Below are 14,120 nucleotides of genomic sequence, written 5' to 3'. Positions count from 1 at the left end.
CGCCCATCGACGTTATACATTGGTACTTTGAAGAGGATTATCATCGTTATGACAGCAGCTAGCTGCCATAGCCCCGGTATCCTCTTCTTCAGTGAGTGGTCCAGTTTCAGATAAAAGTGGTCTCTGCGGCGGATTTTACAGCAAGTTCACTTTTATCGGTGGTGGGAGAGGGTCCCCCTCCTGCTCCGGTGCCCTCCGCCGCTTACCAGAGCCGTCAGCAGCGGTGGAGGAGATGGGATCCTTCTTGTTGCCTGACATGGAGACGAGTGAGGGGAAGATGGCCCACCCATCTCCATAGCATTGCAGGGCGGAAGCGACGTCAAAACGTCACTTACGCATATAGCTCTTAAAGGGCCATTTTTTTTTTTAGTATGTTTTTTTTAGCTGACAATTTTTTTTTTAATTGCATTTTAGTGTAAATATGAGATCTGAGATCTTTTTGACCACAGATCTCATATTTAAGAGGTCCTGTCATGCTTTTTCTATTACAAGGGATGTTCACATTCCTTGTAATAGGAATAAAAGTGACACAATGTTTTGTTTTTTTTTTAAAAACTGTGTAAAAATAAAAGGTAAAATAAATAAGAAAAAAAAAAATTTAAACGCGCCCCGTCCCGACGAGCTTGCGTGCAGACGTGAGTAGCGCCCGCATATGAAAACGATGTTCAAACCACCGATGTGAGGTATTGCCACGCTTGGTAGAGCGAGAGCAATAATTCTAGCCCTAGACCTCCTCTGTAACTGAAAACATGCAACCCGTAGAATTTTTTAAACGTCGCCTATGGAGGTTTTTAAGGGTAAAAGTTTGTCGCCATTCCGGGAGCAGGCCCAATTTTGAAGCGTGCCATGATGGGTATCCATTTACTCAGCGTAACATTATCTTTCACAATATAAAAAAAAAATTGGCCTAACTTTAATGATGTCTTATTTTTTTAATTAAAAAAAAAAAGTGTATTTTAAAAAAAAAAAGTGCGCTTGTAAGACCGCTGCGCAAATACGGTGTGACAGGAAAGTATTGCAAGGACCGCCATTTTATTCTCTAGGGCGTTAGAGAATATATATATATATAAATGTTTGGGGGTTCTAAGTAATTTTCTAGCAACAAAAAAAAACAAACTGTTTTTAACTTGTAAACAACAAATCTCAGAAAAAGGTCCTTGAGTGGTTAAACAGTGATAAAACAAGCGGTGCTTTAGCGCTAATGCTTTTTAATGTGAAAGGGGGTAAACTGATGTGAATGTACAATGTATATGTAAAGCGCTGCATAATGGCGCGATATGAGTACCTGAAATAAATGTTTCATTAAAAAAAAAAAAAAAAATATGGGTGTTGAGGGGAGGGTAGCTGGCACCCCCTGACCCACATTGGCCAAATATAGTATTTTATAGAAACAGCTCCTCTATGTGACCCTAGTGTGGTGATGGTGAAGTGATGCGCCCACACCTGTACACAGGATTATTACACACAGGTTGTAGTGAGGACTCCGGACACGCCCACTTCTCTGTGCGCGCTCCCGCCTAGGTGGCTGACACGAGCGCCCGCCTCATCGTTTCCCCACTCGCAGCCATCTCATGAGGGGAACGCGCACCAGCACCGCCATCTTAACAGACGGGACAACAACAACATCCATAATAATACGAGGCCGAGCGCCGCAGGAACTGGTTGTCTAATGAGTACCGGGGGAGGGCTGCGCTGTGACGGGGAGCTGAGCTACAACACTGCTGTCCCGGGCTAATGCGAGTAGGAGACGAAGACATTCAGCGACCACACTTGTCCGAACCACATCACCGGACCCGCCATCCAGGTACTGTATACACACTATACTGGGGCCGCCGTCACGTGATGCTGCTGGTGGGCCAGCGGCGGCTGTATAGGGCGCGGTCACGTGACGCCCCCCTCTTGTGCTCTGTGTTTATGGAATGACAGGCGCGCGCCATGGGATGGACGGACATTCACGTCTGTATATAAACACAGCTCATCTCTCCCCCCTGCTGCCCTCATGTTGGTCTTCTGTAAAGGAAAATGGGTGGTTTTTTTTTTAAGGATTAGGTTAGATCAGTTTAATGACCACTTTAAGATGTCAGCGGCTACATATGCTGCAGCTGCTGACTTTTAATAAATGAACACTTACCTGTCCAGGGAGCCCACGATGTTGGCACCGCAGCCGATCTTGATGTCAGGTGCAGCCGCCGCCATTCCTGGTAAGGAACCCAGCAGTGAAGCCTTTCGACTTAACAGCCGGTTCCCTGCTGCACACGAGCGCTGTGCTTTCTGATATGGGGCGGGGATTTCCGGGAGAGCAGACCGTGGCCCCGTGTCCCGGAAGTTGGGAACGGTACCTGTCCCCCCCCCCCCCCCCCCCCACCTGGAAATGAGGGGGGAGGAGACAGATAAGCGGAAGTTCCACTTTTGCGTGGAATTCCGCTTTAACCACTTCCCAACCGGCCATTGTCATATGACGTCAGCAGGAATACTCCGTCCCTCTGGGCGGCGTCATATAACGTCCTTGGCTTCCCGTCGGTATAGGGGGCGAGCGCCTGCCCGCTGCGTCACTCGGGGGCTGATGCACGTGCCCGGCGGTCACGATGTCCACTGGGCACCCGCAGAATGTGGATTTGTGTGTGTAAACACACAGATCCACATCCTGGCATGGGAGAGGAGACCGATCGTGTGTTCCTAGTATATTTACACACTGATCGGTCTCCTCCCCTCATCAGTCCCCTCCCCCCACAGTTAGAATCACTCCCTAGGTAACACATTTAACCCCTTGATCGCCCCCTAGTGTTAACGCCTTCCCTGCCAGTGACATTTATACAGTAATCAGTGCATATTTATAGCACTGATCGCTGTATAAGTGTCACAGGTCCCAAAATAGTGTCAAAAGTGTCCGCAATGTCACAGTCACGATAAAATCGCAAATCGCCGCCATTACAATTAAAAAAAAAAATAATAAAAATGCCATAACTCTATCCCCTATTTTGTAGGCGCTATAACTTTTGCGCAAAGCAATCAATATACGTTTATTGCGAGATAGAGAGATATATATATATATATATTTTTTTTTTTTTTATTATTATTTTTTTTACCAAAAATATGTAGAATACATATCGGCCTAAACTGAGGAAAAAAATTGTTTTGTTTTTTTTTATATTTAATTGGGATATTTATTATAGCAAAAAGTAAAAAATATTGTGTTTTTTTTTTTTTTTTTTTTTTTTGCTTTTTTTTTGTTTACAGTGCAAAAACTAAAAAACGCAGAGATGATCAAATACCACCAAAAGAAAGCTCTATATGTGGGGAAAAAATGATTTGGGTACAGTGTTGCCTGACTGCACAATTGTCATTCAAAATGTTACATGCTGAAAGCTGAACATTAGCCTGAGCAGGAAGGGGGTGAAAATGCCCTGTATTGAAGTGGTTAAGGTTCCATTGACTCACTTTTTCTGACATTTGTTGCTTACAAGTTAAAATCAGTATTTTTTTTTTTCTAGAAAATTAGTTCGAACCCCCAAACCAGAGACCCTGGACCTAGATAATAAAATGGCGGTCGTTGCAATATTTTATTTCACACTGTATTTTTGCAGCGGTCTTTTGAACGCAATTTTTTTTGGGAAAAAATACGTTTTAATGAATTAAAAAAAAAAAAAACAGTAAAGTTAGTCCAATTTTTTTTGTATAATGGGAAAAATGATTTTACGCCAAGTAAATAGATACCAAACATATCATGCTTTAAAATTGCGCACGCTCATGGAATGGCGTCAAACTAAGGTACTTACAAATCTCCATAGACACTTTAAATATTTTTACAGGTTACATGTTTAACTGCTTTAGCTCCGGAAGATTCTACCCCCTTCCTGACCAGAGCACTTTTTGCAATTTGGCACTGCATCGCTTTAACTGACAATTGCGCAGTCGTGCAACGTTACACCCAAACAAAACTTACGTCCTTTTTTTTCCCACAAATAGAGCTTTCTTTTGGTGGTATTTGATCACCTCTGCGGTTTTTTATTTTTTTGCGCTATAAACAAAAAAAAAAAAAAGCGACAATTTTGAAAAAAACGCATTATTTTTTACATTTTGCTATAATAAATATCCCCCAAAAATATATATAAAAAATGTTTTTCCTCAGTTTAGGCTGATATGTATTCTTCTACATATTTTTGGTAAAAAAAAAATCGCACAAGCGTATATTGATTGGTTTGCGCAAAAGATAAAGTGTCTACAAAATAGGGGATAGATTTATAGCATTTTTATTAATTTTTTTTTACTAGTAATGGCGGCAATCAGCGATTTTTAACGTGACTGCGACATTATGGTGGACACGGACAATTTTAACACATTTTTGGGACCATTGGCATTAATACAGCAATCAGTGCGATTAAAAATGCATTGATTACTGTAAAAACGTCACTGGCAGTGAAGGGGTTAAGTGTGTCCTAGTGTGTGTTCTAACTGAAGGGGGAGGGGACTGTGCAGGGAAGATAACAGATGATCTGTCACTTCTCCCCTCAGAGAACCGGAAACTGTGTGTTTACACACACAGTTCCTGATTCTCTGTGTCTCAGCAGCAATCAAGGGAGCCCAGCAGTGATCGAGACCGCCGGGCACTCGCATCGGCTTGGGGGGCGCGCTCCCCCTAGTGGCCACAGGGCGAAGCAACGTTACACAACATCGTTTCGCCCAGCCGTGCCATTCTGCCGCAGTACAACTGCAGCGGCTGGTCGGCATGTGGTTAAAATTACAGAGGAGGTCTAGTGCTAGAATTATTGTTCTCTCTCTAAGGCTGCATTCACACTACAGCGTTTTGAATCGCAGGCAGATTTGCCACGAATCTGCACGCGTTTTGAAAGCACTGATGTGTGAATGGCAAGTCGCGGGACTCGCTTTTGAGATGCCATTTATTTGAATGACACCTCAAATGACGGCGCGGGTCCTGCAATTTGTCATTAGCGTTTTCAAATCACGGGCAGATTCTCTGTAAATCTGCAACTGATTCAAAATGCTGAAGTGTGAATGCAGCCTAATGATCGCGGCGATACCTCACGTGTGCTTTAAACACCACTTATGTATGCATTCGTTTCTGTGCACGAGCTCGGAGGGATAGAGCACTTTAAATGTTTTTTTCCTTGTTTATTTTCCTTTTTATTTTTACGCTGTCCCTTTTTAATTTTTATTTTTGATCACTTTTTTTTCCTATTACAAGGAATGTAAACATCCCGTGTAATAGGAATAAGCATGACAGGTCCTCTTTAATGAGAGATCTGCGGTCAAAAAGACCCCAGAACTCTCATTTACCTTTAAAAGCAAAAAAAAAAATGAAATTTTGCCTTTTAAAGTGGACCTTCACTCTCTCAATCAATATTGATTATTTTTAATAAGGATTGATAAAAATCATTGCTTGTTTTTAAAAAAAAATCTAAAAAATCATTTTTTTTTTTTTTTTTTTTAATTTAAATCTACTTTTTTTAATTCGATTTTTTTTATCAAATTTCTTTTAATAAAATGCTTTTGGAATAAACATCTAAAGATAGTTTTCTATTTAAGATATGTTAATAATTTAGTTTATTCAGCATGGAATGGAGCTTAGTTATGTAGCGTGAGGCTGTATATTCTGCAATATTTACATTTTTTGCTAAACTCATTCAATGAATCCAAGCTCTGCAAGCTGAGATAACATGCACTGCATTGATGCATTCACACAATTTCACAGTAACCCTGAGATGAAACAAAGTTCAGGAATATTCCTTTATCCCATTGTTTTGCAATTCTATGTACACTACAAACTGTATGATTGAATCAGTTCTGATATCGTTATTTTACTAACCTGACAGCTTATTCTAAATAGGAAATCTTCATTTTGTTTGCAGATATTAAAGATTCTAACTACCAGCGAGAATAAGTCCTTACGTTTAAAGAGTATCTGTAATTTCACATCCATTATGGCAGTTCCTGTTAGCGGGCATCTACGCACCTGCTGCTGCCACGTTCCTCACCTTGTTGTGTCACTGCTTCATCACCAACCATCCCATTAACATGAATGGGACTGTCGGTGAGCCAACAGCGGGTCAGAGGAGGAGTCACTGCGGGACAGAAATGACCGTTGCTCTTTAAAAGTTATGATTTAAATCAAGCCTTTTACTAGTGATTTAAATCAAATCCACCCTGTTTTTTATTCTCATGAGACTAGCATTAATAAGTAGATAGGAAAGTATATCATATTTACTTGTTTTAACCACTTCAGCCCCAGAAGGATTTACCCCCTTCCTGATCAAGCCCTTTTTTGGGATATGGCACTGTCATTTTAACTGACAATTGCGCGGTCGTGTGACGTTGCACCCAAACAAAATTGACGTCCTTTTTTTCCCACAAATAGAGCTTTCTTTTGGTGGTATTTGATTATTTCTGCGTTTTTTATTTTTTGAACTATAAACAAAAAAAGAGCGACAATTTTGAAAAAAGCAGTATTTTTTACTTTTTGCTATAATAAATATCCCCCCAAAAATATATATATAAAAAAAACTAATTTCTTCCTCCGTTTAGGCCAATATGTTTTCTTCTACATATTTTTGGTAAAAAAATATTGCAATAGGCGTATATTGATTGGTTTGCGCAAAAGTTATAGCGCCTACAAAATAAGGTATGGATTTATGGCATTTTTATTTATTTTTTTTATTAGTAATTGCGGTGATCTGCGATTTTTAATGTGATTGCAACATTGTTTTCTCAAATGATTTCTAAACAAAATAAAGCAAAGAGACATAGATGGGGGAGTTTGCTTTGAATATTAAAATTGAATTAGATTGTGTTTTTGGTTTGTGGTGCTCAGATCCAGTGAAAATCCGCTTTAAGGGGGGGAAAAAAAATCATCTCGAGAGATGGAAGTGATGATAGACGTCGCTCCAGTCCTCCAAGGGCATAGAGGCGAGTGGGGGCTATCCTGCCCTCGGCTTCCTGCTCAGCCACGGATTGTACCGGATCGCTTCTGGGTTTACCATCGGCAGCCGCTATCTGTACATAAGGATACCAGGGTTATGGCAGCTCATTGCCGCCATAATCCCAGTATTTGACGTCAAAGTAATGAGGTATAGCTACAGTTAGGCGGTCGGCAAGTGGTTGCTATAACATCTGGTGTTTGAAGGTGTTTTTTTAACCAGCATGTGTTGTGTTTACAGTTGTTTGTGTACTCTTTAAATTATTAACTTGTATTGTAACTATACTGTTTGCCCTCATGTTGTAAGGTTGTGCGCTAACTATTGGCTTGATATAAATCCTGTATAATGATTATTAAAGTACGATTAAACTTTAAATCCCCCTGAGTCCCCTTCTTCAAACCCAATCTTTCTAAAACTGAGGTATTACTAGTAAGACTTTGCACACCTTTTTATTTTGATGCAATTTTGTATTTATCTGCTGGATTGCTTCCAACCCCCTTTAGTAATGGGCACCCCCACCATGTATGCCAGACTCCGCTTGCCCATCTGTGGCCCCAGGACTGGCATGGCAGATGCCGCTGGGTAAAGGGGAGGGAGCTGAATGGACAAGCGCCTGTGCTCCGTCAGATTAGGCGACCCGTCAAATCTTGTAACGGAAGTGACGTTCTGTCACGGCCATCTTGGTACACCCGCACTTAGCCGCAGTAAGCCTACAGTCTGAAGTCGCCAAGCGGACATCTTTTTATACCCACCGGAGTCTTGCATTTCACACTTATTTTTACCAGTAAACTGAGCTTATATTGTGAAAGTAGAAGTCTTTCAGCCATAAGTTTTTTTTCTGGCGGGGTTCTATTACGGGTCCAGGAGTGAAGATTCCCCTGATAAAAAGGGGGCCCCAGTTCCTGAAGGTTCTTTTTAAACGGAGCCCACCATGAGAGGTGAAGATTGGGTCTTTTGGTTTTACCACAGAATTCCCTGCGGCGGGAAAGGTAAGTGGAGACTTCTAAAGAATTTTAAAGTTTCTTATGAATTGTCTCCTGTAAAAAGTAAATGTTGTCATGCTTAAAAGTCACCACTGGGGGCTGTATAGAGCACGTGCCTGGTCATGCTTTCTCAGATCATGCTGTGTCAGCAGACCCTGACAGACCTCTCTCCGGCTAGCAGTCACAGGACTCCGGTAAGATGTTGGGGCGGGACTTTTCTCTAAAAAAAAAAACACCCCCACCCGGACAAAAGCTCTTTCTGAGTAGAGGGAGAAGCGGAACGATCGGCGGAAGTTGCTTCATTCTCCACCGCTCCGTTCTCCACTGCCTCTGTACAGCGGTTTGTCACTGCCCTCCTCCTCGCCGCCCTCCCCACACACACGCCGATCCCGTCGGATCAGAGGCCCGTGCGGGAAAACGCTCTTTTTTGAAAAGAGGAGGGGGGAGGGCACGGGGAACACGGAGTGGGCGTGGTTTAGTGCAGCGTTGGCGTGCAGCAACGTCCAGCGTGGGGTGTTTTTAAAAGGCTACAATTTTTTGGCTGACTGCAGCTGTCGGAGAGACACAAAAGTTAAAAAGAGGCATTTAGGTGGTGATACAGGTATTCCTTTGGCACATTTACTAAAAGCATCAGGCTGCGTGTTAAATAGTAGCGGCAGTTGCTGGACTATTTGTTCAAGCAGTGGATGCGATTTCTTTTGGTAGTACCTCTGCATTTGTGCATCAGGCTATGGTCAGAGGGGAGACTGTTATAAGCTCTAAATACTCTACATTGGCATTTTCCCCTGAGAGTTCTGGGGTCGCCGGTCAGAGTAAGTGATCAGGCCTATCAAATATTGCAGTTGTTTTCAACACTGCAGCCCCTGTCTATTTTACTGAAGAGGATTTTCCTCAAACCATGATGGGATTGACTAGCGGCTTCAATCGCATCCCAGAATGGGATAAAATGAGATTTCCCTCAGGGGACCATGAGAAGGCTGATGACTCCTCTTCTGAGGGCTTAAATGCGGGGGCGGGGGGGAGAATCAGCTTCACAATCTGAAAGATTGATGGTGCAATTCTTACTGAATTTGTCCGCTCCACATTTTTTGCTACTCTTCATTGAGTCGGTTGATATGCCCACTTTCTTGTTTGGGTTCACTAAAGCCTCCTCAAGCTGCGCATGCCTTTCCTGTCCATTCATCGCTGGAAAGGCTTATATATTCTGAGTGGGATCACCCAGATAAACATATATTTCCTCCTATAAAGTTTTAATACTTTTTCCTATGGAGGAAAAATTCACTAAGAAGTGGGAGATACCAGCAATTGTCGCTGCTATATACTCTGTGAATGAAAGTTTGACCTGTCCGATAGACAATGCTCAAATCCTTAGGGATCCAACGGATAAAAAGTTTGAAATTCCTATTAAAAAAAAAAAAAAACAAACACCTTTTTTCTGATGTGTCAACCTGCACTAGCAGCAATTGATGTATGTCAGTCCTTCAGCAGGCCCAGGATTTAGTCGCGTTACCAGCGGCATTATGTTTGGCAATAGACGCCATGAGAGATTCTAGTCTTCAAGCCTTGCGCTTGGCTGGTGCATAGGAATAGAATCTAATGGTTGAAAAAATTGTCAGCTGAAGCCTAATGCAAAGCTCCTGGATCGGAGTGTGTGTGGGGAGGGCGGCGAGGAGGAGGGCAGTGAGAATGGAGCAGCTTCCGCCGATCGTTCCGCTTCTCCCTCTACTCAGTTTTCCTTTTCACTGTGAATGGCTGTTTAGGGATGGTTTGGATAAATACATCCAAAAAAAATTTTAGTGGAAAAAGTATCCTTTTGCTAATTTGGAAGGGGAGTAAGCATATTTAATTTAAACAAGCTCCTTTTCCAGTGCCAGGAGCATCTGCTTCCAGGCAGTCTCAACGGCCTCCTCCATCAAGTTCAAGAAGGAAACTGAAGCCTCCTTATGAGGGGGCACCCCTGCTCGCTTGAGTGGGGGGAAGACTTCCGCAGTTCTCAAGGGTCTGGCAGGAAGAGTGTCGGAGCCTGGCCAGGTGCCGTAGGCTGCAGATGGGTGACTTCCTCAATAACTCTAGGGTACAAACCTGAATTCCGAAAGACCCCATCTCCTAGTTTTTTCAGACTCCAGAGGAAAAGAAGTCTCTCTTTCAAGCACTGGACCATCTTTTGTCTGAAAAGATTGATCTTAGTGGTTCCCATGCAAGAGCAGGGATTGGGGTTTTATTTAAACCTTTTCACGGTACCAAAACCAAATGAGTATGTCAGACCCATTCTAGATCTCAAAGATCTAAACCGGTTTCTGAATATTCGCTCTTTCTGCATGGAGTCAATCTGATCAGTGGTCTCCGTCCTACAAGGTGGAGAACTTCTGGCGTCAATAGACATCAGGGATGCATACCACCAATGTACCTATATTTCCCGCTCACCAGAAATATCTACGTTTCGCAGTAGGAAATCTTCTTTTTCAAGTTGTAGCTCTGCCTTTCGGTCTAGCTACTGCACCTCAAGTATTTACAAAGGTCTGGCTCCTCCTGTAGCTGGATTAAGGCCCCAAGGTATAACGATTATAGCTTACCTAGATGATCTGCACTTGATAGACCAGTCGGTAGCCCGCTTAGACCAAAGCATGATTTCCAATAAACTACCTGGATTACCAAGGTCAGATTCTCAACTTAGAGAAATCCTCCTTAAAAAAATATCAATGAGATTGGAATACTTGAAAAAGGTATTCTTGCCCCAGGCGAAGATCAGTGCCATAAAGGAACTGATTCAGATGGTCAAAACAAAGAAGAATCCTTCTATTTGACTTTGCATGAGGTTGTTGGGGAAAGATTGTGGCTTCATTCGAGGCGGTTCCTTATGCTCAGTCTCATCTGAGGCTGCTGCAAAACAGTATTTTATCGGCTTGGAACAAGTAGGTCCAAGCTCTACATTTCCCAATGTGTCTGTCTCCAGGGTGCACCGGAGCCTCAGTTGGTGGTTGATAACCAAGAATCTGCAGAAAGGAAAATCTTTCCTACCAGCTACCTGGAAGATGGTAACAGCAGATGCCAGCCTCTTGAATTGGAGAAGTCTGGGAAGAAGCGACTGTCCAAAGGAAATAGTCCAGATCAAAAATGACCTTGCCCATCAACATTCTAGAGATCTGGGCAGCACGCTTGGCCCTGAGGGCCTGGATGTTCAGGTTACGGAATCCGACAATACCACAGCAGTGGCCTATATCAATCACCAAGGGGGCACGACAAGTCGTGCGGCCTCGAGAGAGGTGAATTATATCCTAACTTGGGCAGAAAACAATGTACCTTGCCTATCGGCAGTTTTCATTCCGGGAATAGAAAATTGGCAGGCGGACTACTTGAGTCGCCAGCGGTTGTTCCCAGGAGAATGTTCCCTTCACCCCCGATATCTTCCTGGAAATATGCCGAAGATGGGGATCCCAGATGTAGATCTGTTTGCGCCCAGGTTCAACAAGAAACTCGACAACATTGTGTCAAGAACAAGGGATCGGCTAGCATGCGGAACAGATGCCTTGGTGTTCCCATGGAATCAGTTCTCACTGATTTATGCATTTCCTCCTATTCTGCTGTTTCCACGGATCAAGCAGGAAGGGAAGGGAGATCGGTGATTCTTGTGGCCCAGAAGATCTTGGTATGCAGAGATCATGAGGATGGCAGTAGGAGACCTATGGACCCTACCACCACGTCCAGATCTTCTCTCGCAAGGTCCGGTATTCCATCCTACCTTACAAGCGCTAAATTTAACGGTTTGGCTGTTGAATCCCACATTCTAAAGAAGCGTGGGCTGTCAGGTCCAGTGGTATTTACCTTGATTAATGCGGGGAAGCTGGCTTCCAGTATCATAAATTCCGTCAGCAAAAGTCCGATGGAGCATACACACGGTCGGAATTTCCGACCAAAAGCTCACATTGGACTTTTGCTGGCGGAAATTCCAGTTGTGTGTATGGAGCATAAGTCTGTTTCCCATTGCAGGTGATGGGGTTTATTTTTTCAAAAAAACATACACTGGGGCACATCAGTTATTATAACAGAGGGGATTGTAGCATACATGCTCAGTGGCTTAACAACTAGGATTGCACCGATACTGCCGACACTAAGCATTTGCACGAGTATCGGTACTCGTGCAAATGCCCCGATACCCGAAACCGATACCTTCGGGCTCGGTACTTTCAGCTGTCAGCAGGAATTCCCTGCTAACAGCTGAAAAGTAAAGAAAAAAATGCTGGCAATTATAGGTTGTTAAGGAACGGGGCCGCCGAGTCCTTAACAACCGATCACGTGTCCTCGCCAGCTGTTACCAGGCTCAGGACCGCAGGTCTGTGGAAACTTCCTGCATTAGAGGTGAGCAAGCCCAGCACCCCCCATCCCACTGTTCTCCCCCTCCTGACGGTTGCAGCTCTCACAATTAGCTCTGCTCTGCTATTTCTGTCACAGTCTGGTGAGCAGGAGTGAGTTCTGTGTGACATCCACACAGATCTGTCCTTTCCTTGTCAGCTGCACGGCTCTGCACACATCAAGATTTCTCTCCGTGCCCTGTGTGTCTGTACTCAGCCTGGTGGAGCCCCCATCTCCCCCTCTCCAGCAAGCAGAGGCACAGACACACGGCCAGCACCACAGCAGCAGGTCAGTGTGTGATTAGATTCCCCCCCCCATGTGTCAAATACTAAATTATCTATATAGTGTTAAATACATGAAACTGACATAGAAAAGTGAAGTCTAATATCAATGCCTAAATATATCTTGGCATGTTATAATCTGAAAATTAGCATCTATAGTGTCCATGTAATTGCAGCAAATAGGACTGTTTGCACTGGAGTTTGGGTTTCACCAACCAGTGGGAAATTGGAAATCGAACAATATGTATTATGTATGATATTTTGTTTATGCATGGACACATATATATAATGTGCTAATTTTCAGAATATTAACACGCCAAGATATATTTAGGCATCAATATTTACTTTTCTTTGCCAGTAATTTTTGTTTTATGTTATTTAAACTATATAATTAGAATTTGACACAGCAGCGCAGCACATATATTTATACTTATTTTTGGTGGGGAACATACACTGGGTGTTTGCACCAGCTGAATGTTTTCAATCATGTTTATTTATGTGGCAGTGCATACATTTTGTTTTATTTGAATAGAGAGCAGTAGCCAGGATTGTGACTCCCCACCCATCTTTCTCATCTAGCACATCTTCACCCCAGCCTCACCCAACTCCCCCCAAACCACCTCTTTACCTACTATCCCTAGGTGATAGGTATCGGTATTGGCGAGTACTTAAAAAAAAAAAGTATCGGTACTCGGTGTCAGAAAAGTGGTATCGGCGCAACCTTATTAACAACCACTTTAACTATGTCCCCAAGTAGATCGTATAAATATTATACCAGCCTTTCTCAAATATTTTTACTACAGTGGAGACCTTTTACATAATTTTCAGATCGTAGAAATCCTGCAAAAAAAGAGTTCATAGGGAATCTGTGTGAAAAGAATGTCCTTTTACATTGGGGTTTTTTGGGAAGAATGTCCATGTTACAGACAGTTGAAAAGATCATTGGTTTAATGCAGCAGACTGTCAGGTAATGTTGCCCCCTAACTATACAGGCACCATCATATGGGAGGTCAGCCAGCCTGGCTCAGGCAACCTTTAGCAAACTCTGGAGGAACTCTAAGCCAAGTACACTACACATGTATTGAAATTTGCCCAGTTCAGCAGAATCCTGCTGAATTTCAGTCCAGGTGTACTCTGTGTTCAACAGAAGCCAGTCATTAGACCAGCTTCTGTTGAATGGTCCTGCTGGAAAACCATTATTCAATCTGCGCACGCAGCCAATTGCTACAGTGCCGATCTGTGTATTCTGAATGGGGGGGGGGGGGTCCAAGTCCCTGTTGTCAGAATACAATAGTACGGAGGGGAGATTCCTGTATCCATGTCACTTGTATGCATGTAGGGATCTGTGAGTTAGGGTGAGACTGGTTGGATTGTAAATTTTATAATGAGCTTTAGACCTTTTTTCAAAAGGATCTTCTATCACAGTCTCAATGCAAAATATTAAAGGCTATGTTGAACTCACACACATGCTATAAAAATGTGCAAACTTGATGGTGGTGGTGACCTTTGTGGGAATTGAATTCAAAGCAGATTATTTTAGTATCTTCCCTACATTACAACTACCTGATGTTTTA

General features: G+C 43.0%; 1 protein-coding gene across 1 annotated transcript in view; it reads left to right on the top strand.

Moving 5' to 3' along the window:
* Nucleotides 1-1,502: 1,502 nt before the first annotated feature.
* The window catches only part of FBXL3 (F-box and leucine rich repeat protein 3), a 34,726-nt gene continuing 22,108 nt past the window's right edge, over nt 1,503-14,120 (top strand). Inside the window, exon 1 of the mRNA XM_073614276.1 lies at nt 1,503-1,804. The gene's annotated coding sequence lies outside the window, so the exon portion shown is untranslated. The remainder of the gene's footprint in view (nt 1,805-14,120) is intronic.

Source organism: Aquarana catesbeiana, linkage group LG02 (genome assembly GCF_042186555.1).
Source record: "Aquarana catesbeiana isolate 2022-GZ linkage group LG02, ASM4218655v1, whole genome shotgun sequence".
Classification (NCBI taxonomy): Eukaryota; Metazoa; Chordata; class Amphibia; order Anura; family Ranidae; genus Aquarana; species Aquarana catesbeiana.
Note: the sequence above shows the minus strand (reverse complement) of the source record. Positions and strands in the feature narration are given on the sequence as shown.